Raw genomic sequence first — 18514 nt, 5'->3', positions numbered from 1 at the left:
CAAGCGTTTAGACTGATTCAAACTCTCCTCTAGCAGAATCCACCTGGACTCCAACACTTACCTCTCCAGCACTTAAAAATAAATGCATCATTTGTCAACACTGGGAATCGATCCCATGCCTTCCCCAATACTCCACACGCCACCTTTTTAGGAGCCTAGTGGCGTCATCCTTGCCACTTTACTAAGGCTTTTTTTGTGATGCAATTTACCCATAACTCTATACAATGGCCATCTAGCCAGAACCCCTAACTCCTAAGTCCAAAAATTCAAAAATTCAACCGGGTTTTGGCCAACACATGGGCCTTCTATAAGCCCATTTACCTACTCAAAATATTAATTTCACATCCAAATACAAAATTTTAAAATCTTTACAAAATATTGAAAACCGCAAATAAATCCGAAAATCATGATGTTACAGCACACAAGAAACTACTTCAAACGGACTTAGTGGCTGAGCTGCAAAATTATTAGCACTGTTAGCGGTAAACTGCTTTAACATAGAGGAAATAGATGATACTTGAGCTGATAGCAAAGTGAGAGCATCAACTTCATGAACTCCAGCTATACATCTTCCTGAAGCTGTTTGATTTGTTATCCATTGATAGTTACTACTCGCGATCCTCTCAATGATCTCATAAACCTCATTATAAGACTTAGACAAAATTGAACCATTCGAAGAAGCATCTACCATCAATCTTGTATGTGCATTGAGACCATTATAAAATTTCTGCAACTAGATACAATGAGGAATCCTATGATGAGGACACTTACGAAGTAACTCCTTGAATCACTTCCAAGCCTCATATACAGACTAGTCATCCAATTGTTGGAAAGTTGTGATCTTATTCCTCAACTTAGAATTCTTGCTAGGCAGGAAATACTTAACCAAAAATCTCTCTGCTAGTTCTTGTCATGGAGATATGGAACTTGGTGGCAATGAATTGAGTCATGCTCGTTGTAACAGTCCGGTTCAGACCTTAGTCGGAACAATCGTTTCAAGACCACATATTCGCCTCAGAAAAATATTTAAATATTATTTTCCATGTTTATGATATGTGAATGAGCATGTGTGAAAGTCTCGTATGAAAATTTGAATGTTTGTGTGCTTAATTTAATAAAAGGACCTAATCGCGTAAAATGTAAAAGTTGCCTGCTATTTCTTAAAAGTGTCTATTTATTTTGGGTCATTAATTGTAAGGTCCTTATGTTGTAATTTTACCATTTAATGTATGAGTGGACATTAATGGCCTTAATATAATGGTTTATTTATGTTTTATTGTAAGGGCAAAATGGTAAAATAATTATTAAATGAATTATAACTAAAATAAAGTATGAAAATAAGCCATTATGTGTTCATATAGTCAAAATTAGCAAAGGAAAAAGAGAGAAAACTCAAGTTAGGGTTTGGATTTGATTTTCCTTGATTAAGGTATGGTTTTGACTCGGTTTTTAATAATTTCTACGTTTTTGTAATCATTGCTTCGTATACTATCAAGCCCATGTCTCAATTTCTAATTTTGATGATGATTTTGAAATGTTCCATGGATAATTTCATGAGTTTTATGTTGTTATATGATGAAATATGAAAGTTTGATGTTGGGTTTATATGTTTTGTCTTTGGATTTTTGACGATTTTGAGTAAAATAGGCTAAATTGTGAAATTTGTAAATTGAGGGACTAAAATGTGAAATAAATGAAATGTTTGGACTTGAATAAGAGCTATGAATATTCGGTCAAGCATGAGTATATGCAAATTATGTGTATTTTGTGATTTTGTGAATTAGGGACTAAAGTTTCAAAATGTGAAAATGTGAAGGCTAGTTTACAAATTACCCTAAATATGTATCTATGGATTGTTTTGAATGAATTTATGATTGAATAAGTTAAATTTGAATTTATATAGATCAAGAATTACAAAAAACGGAATTAGATCGGGGAAAGTTAAAAGTTGTTGAGTCACTGTTTTCATCCATCCGAATCCATATGAGATAAGTCAATATACATTGAACGTGTTTGTATTGAATTCTTATTATTCATATGATATTCAATTGTGATGAATGAATGTTCAAGCTAAATATGGGCTGTACGAGAAAGTATCGACAAAGTTCCGACGTCCGAAAAGCCCTATACGAATCATAGGAATAGTTAGGATACATATGTCATGACATAGGATTTCGTTATGTGATTTCGTGTAAGACCACATCTGAGACGTTGGCATCAACTTCTGTTTTACGTGCAAGACCATGTCTGGGACGTCGGTATCGTATCTGATTTCGTGTAAGACCCTGTCTGGGACAGTGGCATCGATGTTTGGTTACATGTAAGACCACGTCTGGGACGTTGGCATTGTATATGTTCTCTGAGTTATTCGCGTATCCTTACGTTTCCAAACAGTTCAACAGTCATTCCGAGAAAATGAATGAATAAGTGAATATATGTCTGATTCAGGTACGTACGAATTACGTACTATATTTGAAAATGAAAGGTAAGTATATGTCAAAATGATGATCTATGATCTAAGCATATGAATATCAGGTTTGTATTGGTATTTGGCTCCAAAGTATAAGTAATTTGATGATGTTTACATGTTTTAAATGATAATTTTAATTGTATATGTCTTACTAAGCTTTTGAAAGCTTACTTGTATGTGTTTGCATTATTTTATAGATACTGAAGCTACTGTGAGCTCGAGGATCATCATCACACTATTAAATCTTATTTTGGTACTTTTGAAATGTATATATTGAAGTATGACATGTATAGGCTAGAAGTGTTTAAATTATGTTTTGTGATGTATATATATTTAGCCATATGATATGGCTTGGTATGGATGTGTTTATGATATGGTTTTGGTATATGAATTATGAGGCAATATGATATATTTGGAGTGGTTATGTATGAATATAAGAAATGGTAAGATTGGTAAGCTTTTGGCATGTGTTAGCTATGGTAATTGATAAGTTTTGATATGAAATTGAAACATATGTTTGGTATGATTTTATTTTAGATTTTTTATGATTTGGTTGATGTATTGAGATGGAAATTTGGTTGGCATTGATAAATCATGAATGGCTTATGTTTTGGTTGTGAATTGGTCATAAAATGCTATGGAAATATGCTTGGTTTGGTGCTTGTAGGTTTGACCAATTGGGGTGGCAAGTTGGCTATTCAAATGGCCTATTTTTTTTCCACACAGGCCTGTGTCTCAGTCGTGTACGACACACAGCTATGTTGCACGGCCGTGTGTCCCCTGGGGTACCCTACAATTGTAAGTCAGGGTCGAGCACGGCCAAGGCACACGGGCGTGTGGCTAGCTTTGTGGCCCAAGTCAGGCTCGACCACTACCAAGGCACACGGGCGTGTCTCGTGGCCGTGTGAGCAAGTCAGTATGTATGCCCTGTTTTGACACTGCCTAGACAGACGGGCGTGTCTAATGCCGTGTAAGGCACATGGCCTGTTTACACGGGTGTGTGACCTAACTTGTTTGAAAAATATTTAAGTTTTAGAAAAATTTTGTATGTGTTCGGTTTAGTCCCGAGCCCTTTTTAATGTATTTTTAAGGTCTCGAAGACCTATATAAGGGACTCTATATTGATGTTGATCTCTGATGCTTTGATGATTATGAAATGAAAGTTAAATGTTCTGATTCATCTAGTAGTGCCTTTAACTCTTGTCCGACGACATACGGGTTAGGGGTGTTACATTTGATTGGTATCAGAGTTATGGTTTAGTCGGTTCTGGGACTACCATAGCATATGTGAGTCTAGCTGTACGTGCCATATTTATGAACTGCGATAGTATAATGAATCCTGAGACTGAAATTTGCTTTTATATAGCAAATGGATCCCGATCGAGCTGTAGCGGACGATGTCGAAAGCAATGTGCCTACTCCTACGCAAGGGACTGTGCCATCTGATTCTAGACCGGCTACGAGTAGCCGTGATATTGAGGCTAGACAAGCCTTCTATCAAATGATGAACGATTGGTTTAGCCAATATATTAGAATCAATCCTGCTATTCAATAACCCCATCCCTGGTCAATTCTCCGTAAACTCCTACTATACCATCAGTGAATCTAGTTCAATTAAATAAGCCTCGGGGTAGATAAGATTAGAAAGTATGGGGCTTAAGAGTTTCGAGCTACAACAAATGATGATGCTGAAAAGGCTGAGTTCTGGTTAGAAAACAAGATAAGAGTGTTTGATGAATTGTCTTTGAATTCCGAGGAATGTATAAAACGTGTTGTTTCACTTCTGAGAGATACAGCGTACCATTGGTTGAAAACTTTGATATCGGTAGTTCTGAGTGAGTGAGGTACCTGGGATTTCTTCTAAGCTAAATTTCGAAAGAAATAAATCAGTCACTTCCAAAAACGTAAAGAGTTTCTCGAGCTTAAACAAGGCCGTATGTCTATCATAGAATATGAGTGGGAATTTGCAAGACTGAGTCAGTATGCCCATGAATTTGTATCTACGGAAGCAATAATGTGCAAAAGATTTGAAGATGGTTTGAACGAGGATATTCGTTTGTTAGTCGAGATTCTCGAGATTAAAGAATTTGTTGTGCTTGTTGAACGAGCATGTAAACCTGAATATCTTGGGAAAGAGAAAAGAAAATCTTATTACGAAACTAGAGAAGTGCGAAAGAGATCATCGGGCAAGTCATTTCAATATGCATCAAAGAAACTTTTAGATGATAATAACCATTCAAATGCTAATATGGGACATTCGAATAGAGATCGTACAAGATTGCATTCGAGCTTCAAAGCTCCCGCTACATCTGTTGCCAGTGTTGGAAATGCTAAATCCGATCACCTTGAGTGCAAACATTGTGGTAAAAGACATCCCAGTAATTCTAGACTGTATGATCGGGCTTGTTTCAGATGTGAATCGTTAAAACATTTTATTCGTGATTTCCCCGAATCTATCGAGCAAGAAATTAAAATTCGAGGCCAAGTGGCAATGCATCTCGTGGTAGACCTTCCAAAAATACGAGAAATATAAGTGGCAGTCAGAGAGAGATAAAAGACACAACTGTTAGATCCAAGGCTTGTGCACTTGCTAGAGCCTATGCTATCCGAGCTCGGGAGGAAGCTTCATCACCAGATGTGATTATGGATACATTTACTTTTTATGATACTTCTGTGATTGCTTTGATAGATCTTGGATTGACACATTCGTATATATGCATGAACTTAGTGAACAGTAAGACTTTGCCTGTAGAGTCTACTAAATTTGTGATTAGAGTTTCGAACCCCCTAGGCAGATGTGTTTTGGTTGATAAAGTTTGCAAGAATTCTCCGCTAATGTTTCGAGACACTTGTTTTCTGGCTGATCTGATGCTATTACCTTTTGATGAATTTGATATAATTTTGGGTATGGATTGGTTAACTTTGCATGATGCTATTGTGAACTACAAACGGAAAACTATTGATTTGAGATGCAAGAATGATGAAATAGTCAGAATTAAATCTAGTGATTTGAATGGATTGTCTGTTATGATATCTTCGATGAAAGCTTTGAGCATTGCAAGAAATGGTTGTGAAGCCTACTTTTCTTGTGTAATTGATTCAAAAGTGTCAGAAAAGAAAGTTGAATCAGTTCATGTTGTATGTAAGTTTCTTGATATGTTTCCTGAAGAACTTCCAGGTTTACCTCCGGTAAGAGAAGTTGAATTTGGCATTGAATTGGTACCTGGTACTACTCTGATTTTGATAACTCCATATAGAATGGCTCCGACCGAATTAAAGGAATTAAAGTCTCAGTTGCGAGAATTAACTGATAGAGGATTTGCTAGACCGAGTTTCTCATCTTGGGGTGCTCCGTTCTATTTGTGAAAAAGAAAGACTGTATGATGAGAATGTGTATCGATTATCATCAGTTGAACAAAGTGACTATCAAGAATAAGTATCCTCTACCCGGCATTGATGACTTGTTTGATCAATTGAAAGGAGCAGGTGTGTTTTTGAAAATAGATTTGAGATCGAGCTATTATCAGTTGCGAGTAAAAGATTCAGATATTTTGAAAATTGCTTTCAGAATGAGGTACGGCCACTATGAATTCTTAGTTTTTCCTTTTGGATTGACTAATACACCTGCTATTTTTATGGATTTGATGAACAGAATTTTTAGACCGTATTTAGATCGATTTGTTGTCGTATTCATTGATGACATATTGATTTATTCACAAGATGAAACTGAACATGCCAAGCATCTGAGAATAATGCTACAGACTCTGCAAGATAAATAGTTGTATGCGAAGTTTAACAAATGTGAATTCTGATTACGTGAAGTCAGTTTTCTGGGTCATATTGTATCAGCATCTGGTATTCCAGTTGATCCGAGCAAAATTTCAGCTATTCTGGATTGGAAACCTCTAAGTAATGTTTTTGAAGTCCGCAGTTTTCTGGGGCTTACCGGTTACTATAGACGATTTGTAAAAGGCTTTTCTATGATTGCAACTTTATTAACGAAGTTACTTTAGAATGATGTGAAGTTTGAATGGTCTGAAAAATGTCAGAATAGTTTTGATCAGTTGAAAACTTTTTTGACTGAAGCTCTGGTATTGGTACAACCCGAATCGGGTAAAGAATTTGTTATCTACAATGATGCTTCGTTGATTGGTCTAGGACGTATTTTGATGCAGGAAGGTAAAGTCATTTCTTATGCTTCGAGACAACTGAAGCCACATGAAAAGAACTATCCAACATATGACCTTGAGTTAGCTCCGATTGTATTTGCTTTAAAGATTTGGCACCACTATCTGTTTGGTGAGAAATGTCATGTATATTTTGGTCATAAGAGTTTGAAATATCTGATGACTCAGAAAGATTTGAATCTGTGACAAAGAAGATGGCTTGAATTTCTCAAAGACTATGACCTTGTGATTGATTATCATCCGGGTAAAGTAAATGTTGTTGCTGATGCTTTGAGTCGAAAATAATTATTTACTTTGCGTGCGATGAATGCCCATTTGGTTCTGTACGATGATGGTTCAGTTTTAGCTGAATGGAAAGCAAGACCTTTGTTTTTACAATAGATTATTGAAACTCAGAAGATTGATAATGAAATTTTAGCAAAACAAGCTTAGTGTGATTTAGAGTCTGATTCAGAATTCAAAGTTGATAAAGATAATTGTTTGAGATTCCGAGATAGAATTTGTGTTTCAAGAAATCCAAAGTTAATTTAGATGATTTCGAATGAAGCTCATAGCTATCGGTTATCTGTTCACCCGGGTAGTACGAAAATGTATAATGATTTGAAACAGCTTTATTGGTGGCATGGTATGAAATGAGACATTTCTGACTTTGTTTTGAAATGTTTAGTCTGTCAGCAAATAAAAGTCGAGCATCAGGTACCTTCTGGGTTGCTTTAGCCGATCATGATACCTGAGTGGAAATGGAATAGAGTCACGATGGATTTTGTATCTGGTCTACCGTTGACACTGAACAAGAAAGATGCAATCTGGGTTATTGTGGATAGATTGACTAAATCGGCTCATTTTGTTTCGGTTCGTACAGATTATTTGCTTGACAAGCTTGTTGTGTTATATGTTTCTCAGATTGTAAGATTACACGATGTGCCTATTTCTATTATTTTGGATAAAGATCCGAGGTTTACATCGCAGTTTTGGAAGAAGTTGCAAGATGCTTTGGGTACGAAATTAAATTTTAGCATTGCTTTCCATCCGTAAACAGATGGTCAGTCTGAGTGAATCATTCAGATTCTTGAGGATAAGTTGAGATGTTGCATTCTCAAGTTTGAAGGTACGTGGGAACAGTATTTGCCTTTGATTGAATTTGCTAATAATAACAGTTTTCAATCGAGCATTAAAATGGAACCATATGAAGCTTTATACGGTCGCCAATTTTGTACACCTTTGTATTGGACTGAGTTCAGCAAAAATAAGATTCACGGAATTGATTTGATAAAAGAAACCGAACAGAAAGTAAAAGTTATCCGAGAAAGCTCGAAAGAAGCTTCCGATCATCAGAAATCTTATGCGGAATTGAAAAGAAAAGTCATTGAATTTGAAATCAGCGACAAACTATTTTTGAAAGTATCTCCGTGGGAGGAAGTGCTTCAATTCTATAAAAAAGGCAAATTGAGTCCGAGGTTCATCGGGCCGTATGAGATTGCCGAGCGTATTGGGTTGGTAGCATATAGATTGTTGTTGCCACCAGAGTTAGAAAAGATTCATGATATGTTTCATGTATCGATGCTTCGATGATACAAATCTGATCCTTCGCATGTGATTCCACCGTCTGAGATTGAAATTCAATTTGATATGACTTACGAAGAAAAGTCGACCCGTATCTTAGCTCGAGAGGTTAAAGCGCTGCCAAATAAGAAAATTTCATTAGAAAAAGTGATGTGGCATCGACACGATATTGAAGAGGCCACGTGGGAGCCTGAAGATGCTATGAGACAGCAATATCCGAATCTGTTCAACGGTAAGATTTTCAAGGACGAAAATCCCTAAAGAGGGGAGAATTGTAACAGTCCAGTTTAGACCCTATTCAGAACAGTAGTTTCAAGACCACATATTTGCATCAGAAAAATATTTAAATATTATTTTCCGTGTTTTATGATATGTGAATGAGCATGTGTGAAAGTCTCGTATGAAAATTTGAATGTTTGTGTGCTTAATTTAATAAAAGGACCTAATCGCGTAAAATATAAAAGTTGCCTGTTGTTTCTTAAAAAGTGTCTATTTGTTTTGGCTCATTAATTGTAAGGTCCTTATGTGGTAATTTGACCATTTAACATACGATTGGACATTAATGGCCTAAATATAATGGTTTACTAATGTTTTACTGTAAGGGCAAAATGGTAAAATAATTATTAAATGAATTATAACTAAAATAAAGTATGAAAATAAGCCATTATGTGTTCATATAGGCGAAATTAGCAAAAGAAAAAGAGAGAAAACTCAAGCTAGGGTTTGGCTTTGATTTTCTTTTATTAAGGTATGGTTTTGACTCGGTTTTTGATAATTTCTACGTTTTTGCAATCTTTGTTTCATATACTATCAAGCCCATGTCTCAATTTTTGATTTTGATGATGATTTTGAAATGTTCCATGGATAAATTCATGAGTTTTATGTTGTTATATGATGAAAGATGAAAGTTTGATGTTGGGTTTATATGTTTTGTCTTTGGATTTTTGATGATTTTGAGTAAAATGGGCTAAATTGTGAAATTTGTAAATTAAGGGACAAAAATGTGAAATAAATGAAATGTGTGGACTTGAATAAGATCTATGAATATTCAGCCAAGCATGAGTATACACAAATTATGTGTATTTTGTGATTTTTTGAATTAGGGACTAAAGTGTCAAAATGTGAAAATGTGAGGGCTAGTTTACAAATTGCCCTAAATATGTATCTATGGATTGTTTTGAATGAATTTATGATTGAATGGGTTAAATTTGAATTTATATAGATCAAGAATTAAAGAAAACAGAATCAGATCGGGGAAAGTCGAAAGTTGCCAAGTAACTGTTTTCATCCATCCGAATCCATACGAGGTAAGTCATTATACATTAAACGTGTTTGGATTGAAATCTTATTATTCATATGATATTCAATTGTGATGAATGAATGTTTGAGCTAAATATGGGTAGTACGAGAAAGTATCGACAAAGTTCCGACGTCCGAAAAGCCTCGTACGAACTATAGGAATAGTTAGGATACATATGTCATGACATAGGATTTCGTTATGTGATTTCGTGTAAGACCATGTCTGGGACATTGGCATCAACTTCTGTTTTATGTGTAAGACCATGTCTGGGACATCGGCATAGTATCTGATTTCGTGTAAGACCCTGTCTGGGACAGTGGCATTGATCTTTGATTACATGTAAGACCACGTCTAGGATGTTGACATTGTATATGTTCTCTAAGCTATCCACGTATCCTTACATTTCCAAACGGTTCAACGGGCATTCCGAGAAAATGAATGAATAAATGAATATATGTTCGATTCAAGTACGTTTGAATTATGTACTATATTTGATAATGAAAGGTAAGTATATGTGAAAATGATGATCTATAATCCAAGCATATGAATATGAGGTTTGTATTGGTATTTGGCTCCAAAGTATAAGTAATTTGATGATGTTTACATGTTTTAAAAGATAATTTTAATTGTATATGGCTTACTAAGCTTTTGAAAACTTACTTGTTTTTGTTTACATTGTTTTATAGATATCGAAGCTACTGTGAGCTCGAGGATCATCACCACACTATTGAACCGTATTTTGGTACTTTTGAAATGTATATATTGAAGTATGGTACGTATAGGCTAGAAGTGTTTAAATTATGTTTTGTGATGTATATATATTTAGCCATGTGATATTTCTTGGTATGGATCTCTTTATGATATGGTTTTGGTATATGAATTATGTGGCAATATGATATATTTGGTGTGTTTATGTATGAATATAAGAAATGGTAAGATTGGTAAGCTTTTGGCATATGTTAGCTATGGTAATTAATAAGTTTTGATCATGAAATTGAATCATATGTTTGGTATGATTTTATTTTAGATTTTTTATGATTTGGTTGATGTATTGAGATGGAAATTTGGCTGGCATTGATAAATCATGAATGGCTTATGTTTTGGTTGTGAATTGGTCATAAAATGCTGTCCAAATATGCTTGGTTTAGTGCCTGTAGGTTTGACCAATTGGGGTGGCAAGTTGGCTATTCAAATGGCCTATTTTTGTCCACACGGGCAGGGACACGGGTGTGTGTCTTAGTCGTGTGCGACACACAGCTATTTTGCACTGCCGTGTGTCCTCTGGGGTACCCTACAATTGTAAGTCAGGCTCAAGCACGGCCAAGGCACACGGGCATGTGGCTAGCCGTGTGGCCTAAGTCAGGCTCGACCATGACCAAGGCACACGGGTGTGCTTTGTGGCCGTATGAGCAAGTCAGTATGTATGCCCTATTTTGACACGGCCTAGACACACGAGCGTGTCTAATGTCGTGTAAGGCACACGGCCTGTTTATATAGGCGTGTGACCTGTACTTGTTTAAAAAATGTTTAAGTTTTGGAAAAATTCTGTATGTGTTCGGTTTAGTCCCGACCCCTTTCTTAAGCATGTTTAAGGTCTCGAAGACCTATATAAGGGACTCTATATTGATGTTGATCTCTGATGCTTTGATGATTATGAAATGAAAGTTAAATGTTCTGATTCATCTAGTAATGCCTTTAACCGTTGTCTGGCAACGGATACGGGTTAAGGGTTTACACTCATGCTCGATCTCGCAACGAGTACGGAAACAACTTCAACCTCAGTGCGTCTTTAGTCACACTGGCTATCTTGAATGAATCATTTACCTCCATAAATAATCAAAGGTAGAGATGTGGATCTTCCATGGGGCATACCACTAAATTGGCCCACTGTTTGTAGCATTTGAAACATCACTAGTTTCAATTCGAATTGGGTTGCCTCAATATCTGGCCTTCTAATTCCTGGATTTAACTCATTGAAAAGTGGCACAACATATTGTCTGATGCATCGATCCCTATCATCAGCAATGAGGATGGGATTTCGTACATGATCAGCTTCAATACCTTGGTCTTGATTCTAATTTCCAAGGTCCATCTCGACTTGTGTTTGAGCTATTCATTCACGTCTTCTTTGTTTGGAAGTTCGCTCAATTTCAGGGTCTACTGGGAGTAAATCGATAATCTGATCTATGCTCATAAACACCTAAAAAGAAAATCACAAAATTAAAAAGAATAAGCTAGTACTGTTAGAAATGACCAAATTGAAAATAAATAATTTCACAAAGAATGACTATAGCAACAGTTGACAGTCCCCAGCAATGGCGCCAAAAACTTGTAACGCTCAGGTTTGTACAAGTGTACACAATAGTTATCAAGTAATAAGTAAGTATCGAGTTATCGTCTCTACAGGGATTGTATTCGTGCTAAGTCACTCAATTATAAAAATATTATTAACAACTTGGTAAATAGAAACACAATTTGATTTGGAAGTATTGATTAAAATTATGTAAAATTAATCTAGATGAAATGATTCCTAATGTGATTTATCTTAACATGCGACTATATGAATGAAACATATTTTAACAGAATTAACACAATAAACAACAATTATAACATAAACAAGCTAGGACAATTACTTTAATTAAACTCAAATTATTATCAACATCCTTATCAATATTCGAAAAAACTTTCCATGGTTACTTAGTAAATACTCATTTTACTGATCCTTATTTAATATTAGTATTCGTGCAAGGTAACAGGGACGTGTTAGGTTTGAAACAGTTTAATCACACAAATTTAAAAACTATGCAGATAACAGAGCCTGGTTAGGGTTGTTATGTAATCTGCAATTTAATCGGGTTAGGATCTAAATTGAGCATGCACATTTCAATTATGTGTCCATTAACCGTCATCTGGTTTGGATCGCTCAGCTAATTCAGGTGCATTTTGAATCAGTATGAACGAAATACAGACTTGATTTTAATTAAAAACATTATCGATTGAGGCACAAACATTATAAGTATGAATCAAATAATTATTATTTAATCAAAGCAATCATCTTGTAACACCCCGTACCCGAGACCGTTGCCGGAGTCGGACACGAGGGGTTCACAGACTAAATTCGCTTACTATCGCAGTCCATTTTAAAAATTTCCAGACAGCTGGCTAACTGTATCGCTGTCACCTTAAAAATCATATCTTGAGTTTCACAACTCGAAAATCAGTTTCGTAATTTTTCCCTGAAACTAGACTCATATGTCCATCTACATATTTTTTTCTAGAATTTTTGGTTGGGCCAATTAGTACAGTTTATTAGTTAAAGTCTCCCCTGTTACAGGGTGCGACTACACTGACCTTCATGCATTACAATTCGGATATCTCCCTGTACAGGGCTTCAATACTGATTCCGTTTCTTTCTATAGAAACTAGACTCAGAGAGGAATCTATACATATATGGCATGACTCCTAATTATCTCTGGTTAATTTATAATGAATTTCCAAAGTCGGAACAGGGAATCCAGAAACCGTTCTGGCCCTGTCTCACGAAAACCTAATTATCTCTTAACATACCACTCATATGACCGTTTCGTTTCTTCCATATGAAAGTGGATTCATCAAGGTTAATTTAAATAATTTATTCACTATTTAGTTCTATTCCTACTATTTTTAGTGATTTTCCAAATCTACATCACTGCTGCTGTCAGCATCTACCTTTAAGGTAGACTTTACCTATTTCATAGTTTCCATGATTCAACTAGCCCTTTTAGCATAAATAGCACAAATTATGATAGTGATTAACCATTCCCATGGCCAATCCTTGTTAAGCATATCCACACCTCTCAATAACCATATCCATATCAAATGATTATAACATTATACTCAAACATATATAAGCCATTTTCGCATGGCTATCCAAAATTATACAAATCCAAAGGGTCCATGACCCACTACAAAAAGGGTAGTCCTATACATGCCATTTTCAGAGTTCAACCAAAGGTGTACCAAAAGGGCTTTGATAGTGTGGGCGACTTCGACTTCAATAATCCCGAGTCCGATAGCTGACGAACCAAAATCTATAAAACAGAGATTCAAAGAACGGAGTAAGCATTTAATGCTTAGTAAGTTTTAAGCAAGACAAAGTGTTCTCAATCACTATTATTGGTCATTCATTTCAACTGTTCGATGAAGTTAATCTAGAGCTTCATCTCGATCTATAATATCATTAAACGCAACACTTGGCTGCCACATATATACTTTCGAATAATAATGACCTAGATGGTCAAATATTTTCAAAGCACATTCTCACATTTGGAGTTATAATATTAATCACATTTACCTACCTCTTTGATACTGATAATTCACCTCGAAATCACTCCACTGATGAGTAAGTAATACGTACCTGAACATCTTGAATACATAATACTTATTTGATGGTAACTTAATGCAGATACTCAATATCAAAGTCTTACTTGAATCCTAGCATTTAGCCGTCGGGTCTTTAAAGCTCAGATATAGTACGAGCACGAAGCCTACGGACATTAATCAGGATAATATTCTCGCATAAAGCCTGCGGGGTTTTAACCCGGATATAGTACTGACACAATTGCCCTTCGGGACTTATCACATTTATACACTTTCACATCCATCACGTTGGCCACTCGGCCTTGTCACATATATACACTTTCACATTCATCACATCGGCTATTAGGCCTTATCACATATATACACTTTCACATTCATCACATCGGCCATTAGGCCTTATCACATATATATACACTTTCACATTCATCACATTGGCCATTCGGCCTTATACATATATATACACTTTCACATTCATCACATTGGTCATTCGGCCTTATCACATATATATACACTTTCACATTCATCACATTGGCCATTCGGCCTTATCACATATATACACTTTCACATTCATCACATCGGTCATTCGGCCTTATCACATATATATACACTTTCACATTCATCACATTGGCCATTCGACCTTATCACATATATATACACTTTCACATTCATCACATTGGCCACTAGGCCTTATCACATATATGTAACACCCCGAACCTGAGACCGTCGCCGGAGTCGAACACGAGGTGTTAACAGACTTCAAACCACTTATTTGACATTTCCCAGACAAGCTGCCAATCTGCGTACTAGTTGCTTTAAAAATCATATCTTGAGTTCTGAAACTCGAAATCCAGTTCCGTAAATTTTCCCTGGAACTAGACTCATATACCTATATGGTAGAATTTTTGTAGAATTTTTGGTCAGGCCAATTAGTACAGTTTATTAGTCAAAGTCTCCCATGTTACAGGGATTGACTACACTGACCTTTGCGCATTACGACTTGGATATCTCCCTGCACAGAGCTTAAATACCAATGGCATTTGTTTCTATAGAAACTAGACTCAGAGAGGAATCTTTACATATATGGCATGACTCCTAATTGTCTCTGGTTAATTTATAATGAATTTCCAAAGTCGGAACAGGGAATCCAGAAACCGTCCTGGCACTGTCTCACGAGAACCTGAATATCTCTTAACATGCTGTCCATGTGATCGTTTCGTTACTTCTATATGAAAATAGACTCATCGAGCTTCGATTACATAATTTATTCATCAATTAATTCCACTCCTCCTATTTTTAGTGATTTTTCAATCTCACGTCACTGCTGCTGCCAGCATCTGTTACGAAAGCAACTATGCCCATTTCGTGATTTCTCCTTGATCTAACTAGTAATTCATCATACATATCACAAATTATGATCATGACTAGCCATGCCAAAGGCTAATCATTGTCAAACATCTCCCTACTACACTATTGCCATATCATGAATTTTAACACCAAAAATAATCAACCATGACATATGGCATAAAAAAAAGGGTCGAATTACCAAGGCTTACGACCTAACGTTATAAACCAAACCCAACCGACATTTATGCCATTTTCGCATGGCTAAAAGTTTACATACCAAAGTTCAAACACAACATAATAGCCTATACATGCCGAAATGTTCTCCTAAGCCGACTAAGAAGAAAGTACCAAAACTTGCTAGCCGGTGTGATGACTCCAATGACGGCCCGATCACGCAAAAAGAGACGAGTCCAAGAAACCTAAAATAGGTGACAAGGAAACACCGAGTGAGTATATAACTCAGTAAGTCATAAGCAATGCACTACCATCCATTAACAACATTATCACAAGAGGAAACAAAATGGAACGAGGCTAGTTACTCCATCCATACCGAACCATACCATAGTTCCTTAGACCTATCGGTTCAATCTCATACCAAGTCATGCATTCACATTCCATATACTAATCAATAGGATATTTGAGGCATTTTCATACATCATTTTATTTTCGTTACAATCATACAACTAAACGACCTTTCACCTATTCCACGATAAATCTTATGTACGTGACTTCAATTATAATTGTCACATAGGTTTCAACTTACCAAGCTCAACTCCAATTATAAACATAGCGCCTATTGGCTATGAACTCAAGGTACTTACCCGTCCGCTGTCCGTGATCAACTCAATAATGTCGCACACTTAGTGTCCATAGTGATTCAAAAGTATATATTAAGTCCGCACACTCAATGCTATATAATCAACTCGCACACTTAGTGCTATATAATCAAACTCGCACACTTATTGCTACATAATCAAACTCGCACACTTAGTGCTACATAATCAAACTCGCACACTTAGTGCTACATAATCAAACTCGCACACTTAGTGCTGTACAATTTAAACCCGCACACTTAGCGCCAATCTCATGATCATAAATGTTTATACCCGCACATTTAGTGCCGAGATCAACAACTCAATACATCTCACCTCTTTTCTTTTCATTCAACACTTTCATCACCACATACATACATGTATATATATATTTATCATTCCATTCAGCATCATTACATAGACGTTATGACCATTTGAATTAATACAAACTATATGCTTAATGACTTACTTTGTGTTGGGTAAGACGGTTCCAACTCGGCTACTCGATGATCTTTTCTTTGCCTTTGCTTGATTCTCCTCCTTTAACTCCTTGAGCTTAATCAATAAATCAACTAGTTTAACCATCTTGCTAAACATTCATAATTCAATTACACATGCATATGTATGTTTGTATATTCGGCAACCATCCTCACTAATTACCCATTTAGTCGATTATACACATAATTAAAGGTAACATCACGAATGGGCATACTTATGTATATATATATGTATATATACTTCGGAATGGGCATCACAATTAGATTTAACACCACCTTCATACTCAATTAGATGGCCGAATGTATGTATATATGTACAATGTCAACTATAACATCATGTAAATCCACATATAACTACATTTCTTAAGTTCCACATCTTAATGCCCATTATACATAATCAAATTTAACATCATCTATATATTTACTCATATGGCCGAATATACATACCCCCATATAATATCATTTTCATTCCATTTAACACTTAATTTCCACCACATAAACACTTGGCCGATTTTGCTAGCACACAAGCCTTTGACCGAATGTCCTTGACCTCTAGTCACTTAAATTTTTATTCTTTAAGACTCATCCAACTCATATTTTTCATTGACAACCTCCTTAACTTCAATTTATTCACATCTTTAATCATGCTACATTCGACCATTATTTAACAATAATTTATGTATCCTTTTTATTAAACACTCAAAATCAACCATCTTCATACCTCATCACCAAAGACATCAAAATACCAACCAAGAATGTAACATTCATGGCCGAATATCATCTCCATCAATTAACAAAATTTGAACCATGGCTAGGTAGATTTCAAACTTACAACTTAAAACATGCATGCATCTCATGGAACATCATCAAACATACCTTAGCCTAGTTACATGCATGGCCGAACCTCTTCAACCTTTCTTCTTCCTTCCTCCTTAAAATTTTTGGCCAAAGATGAACCAAAGGATGAGCACTTTTTTTTTTGTTTTTCTTTCTAGTTTCGGCAAAATGGGGGGGGGGAAGACAACCACACACTTTTTTTTTGTTTCCATCATATTCCTTTTCATTATTTTATGCCCATTCTCCTTATTTTATTTTTTTCCACCCATGATGCACCAACACAACATGTCTATGACATGTCTTGCCCATCACACTTGGTCTACCATGCTTGTCATGGCCGGCCACTACTAATTAGGGGGGAAATTTGACATGCAAGTCCCCCCTTTTTTATTTCATGCACTAATAGGTCCTTATGCTTCGACCTATCACATTTCAAAAATGTCGCACATAAGTCCTATTGACTAAATTCACATGCAATCGACTAAATCGAAGCTTGAAATTTTCACACATTCATAATTACATATTCTAGACAATAAATATCACATTCAAACATTTCGGTGACTCGGTTTAGCGGTCCCGAAACCACTTCCCGACTAGGGTCAATTTTGGGCTGTCACAACTCTCCCCCACTTAAGAAATTTTCGTCCCCGAAAATCTTACTGGTAAATAAGTTTGGGTATCGTTCTTCCATCGAGCTCTCGGTTTCCCAAGTAGCTTCCTCGATCCCGTGTTTGAGCCATAACACCTTAACTAACGGAACCCTTTTGTTTCGCAACTCTTTCACTTCACGAGCTTGGATACGAATCGGTTCTTCTTCATAACTCAAGTCAGATTGAATTTCAACTTCTGAGGGATTAATCACATGTGACAGATCGGATCTATAACGTCGAAGCATCGAAACATGAAAGACATCGTGAATCTTTTCAAGTTCAGGGGCAAAATCAATCTATACGCAACCGGACCAACTCGTTCGGAGATTTCGTACGGCCCAATGAATCTCGGGCTCAACTTGCCCTTACGGCCAAATCTGAGTATCTTTTTCCAAGGCAAAACTTTAAGAAACACTTTATCTCCCACCTGATATTCAATGTCTTTTCGTTTCAAATTCGCATACGATTTTTGACGATCTGTGGCTGCTTTCAGAC

The 18514-nt window shown here is 36.0% G+C and overlaps 1 non-coding gene across 1 annotated transcript; it reads left to right on the top strand.

Moving 5' to 3' along the window:
* The first annotated feature begins 749 nt into the window (after positions 1 to 749).
* On the top strand, positions 750 to 856 carry LOC121226118 (small nucleolar RNA R71). Its single transcript, XR_005923998.1, has one exon. It is a non-coding gene; the product is annotated as a small nucleolar RNA R71 (small nucleolar RNA).
* The last annotated feature ends 17658 nt before the right edge of the window (positions 857 to 18514 follow it).

The sequence above is a fragment of the Gossypium hirsutum genome, chromosome A03 (assembly GCF_007990345.1).
Source record: "Gossypium hirsutum isolate 1008001.06 chromosome A03, Gossypium_hirsutum_v2.1, whole genome shotgun sequence".
In the NCBI taxonomy this organism is placed as follows: Eukaryota; Viridiplantae; Streptophyta; class Magnoliopsida; order Malvales; family Malvaceae; genus Gossypium; species Gossypium hirsutum.
This window is presented reverse-complemented; position numbering and strand designations above follow the sequence as displayed.